The sequence below is a fragment of the Orycteropus afer genome, unplaced genomic scaffold (genome assembly GCF_000298275.1).
Source record: "Orycteropus afer afer isolate SDZICR_OR568_19922 unplaced genomic scaffold, OryAfe1.0 scaffold00099, whole genome shotgun sequence".
NCBI lineage: Eukaryota > Metazoa > Chordata > Mammalia > Tubulidentata > Orycteropodidae > Orycteropus > Orycteropus afer.
This window is the reverse complement of record NW_006921686.1, coordinates 8056523-8058205: the sequence shown is the minus strand read 5'-3', so window position 1 is coordinate 8058205 and position 1683 is coordinate 8056523. Positions and strand designations below refer to the sequence as shown.

The following is a 1683-nucleotide window of genomic DNA, read 5'->3' as shown; positions in this document are numbered from 1 at the left end:
TTCATTTAGGAGTCTCTGGGTGGCACCACCAGTTCAGTGCTCAGCTGGGCTGCTAACCGAAAGGCTGGTGGTTTGAAGCCATCCTCTCTGAAATGGAGATTTGGGCCACTGTGGAGGGCCTTGTCAGGACAGACCTTCTGGGTCTGTAAAAAGGCCATGGTTCCTGTATTAGCTGTGATGAAGACAACTGTCGTATGGGTCATAAGACTGGTGGAAGACAGACCTGGCGCTGCTCCTGAAAGGTCACAACCATGACAACCCTACGGGGCACAGCTCTACTGTCACCCACAGGCCAATGGCAGCTGGTCGGTTACCAGTAACGTTCAGTAAGTGCCTGCTGTGTGCTGGGTCTCATGCTACACGACACTTTATACACTTTCCCAATAGCTCTAGAGGACTAGTGTGCTATCCCCGCTTTATACATGGGGAAACTGAGTCTCAGAGAGGGGAGGGAAAGACACCAGCAAGTGAAGGCAGGAGCCAGGCCTGTAAAGCATGGGCATGACCTGCAGTCTTCCACCTCTGAAAGGACTCACGCAAGTGGCGAGGTATGTGGGTGCACCCTGTGTGCAGGTCAACTGGGAGCGGGGCCTCAGGGAGGTCACCGGGGAAGTTCCCACATAATGTCCCTGGTAGGGGAAGGGTGTCTGGCCCAGGTCTGAGGTGGGGAAGTGCAGGGAGTGGGTGGGGAGGGAGCAAGCGAAGGAGTTTGGATTGGTTGGTATACTCAGAATACCTTTCAGAATGTCTGATCCATCTTGGCTCTGACCCGATGGACATCAGCCAGAGTCTAGTTGTGGGCTGGACACAAGACTGGGAGAATAGTGTAGTGTACACACACACACCCATAGACACGCACACACACTGCACATGGGACACAGCCATATCCACACCGCCACTGACATGACACTCCATGGTCACGGCCATGCCCACACATGCGTGCCACTCACACATACCATCCACATGAAGGCAGACGGGACACATGCATCTGCACATGTGTGTGCAGAGGAGCAGACACATGAGAGGCACAACCTGGAGGCACTGCACACTTACCAATGCACGTGTACAGGCGTGACAGAGGAGGTGCAGGGTGGGGAGTAGGAGCCCTGGCTGCCAGCTTCCCGCTCTACCCCAAGTTTGCCAGGTGACCTCAGACAGATTTCTCATCTCTGGGCCTCAGTTGCTTATCTGTACAATAGGGTGGGTTGGCACAAGGTCCTCCAGCTTAAGGCCCTGGCATTGGAACCCAGCTGCCAGGATGTCCCCTGTAGGCATATTAACTCCATTCACCAGGCCTCCACTGGGCCCCAGCATCAAGGGCTGGGATGAAGTGCTCCCCCAAGCCCAAATTCAAGCAGAGACTTCCCCACGGAGCTGCCATAACAACCAAGATCCTGGATCTCTGGCCCAGGAGGAGATACACAGTCGCCCTACAGGGGCTGAAACTGACAGCGCACAAGGTAATACAGGCCCAGACAGGACCTGGGCAGGGAGAGAGACAGGATCACAGCATGTCCCCAGCTAGCGGAGAGATAACCCAGGCCTAGACCCAATCTCAGGGGAGAGGGCACAAACTCAGAACAGGACCCATGGGCAGGAGATGACACAGAGCCCAACCTGGGTCAAAGAGAGATGGCATTGGCCTGAAAGACAACTGGAGGGGAGAGAGAGGTGGCCCAGGCT

The 1683-nt window shown here is 55.5% G+C and overlaps 1 protein-coding gene across 1 annotated transcript in view; it reads right to left on the bottom strand.

Annotated features, from left to right (window-relative positions):
• GRIK5 (glutamate ionotropic receptor kainate type subunit 5) overlaps positions 1-1683 on the bottom strand; it is a 99454-nt gene that overhangs the window by 34779 nt on the left and 62992 nt on the right. The gene's annotated exons all lie outside the window — the stretch shown is intronic.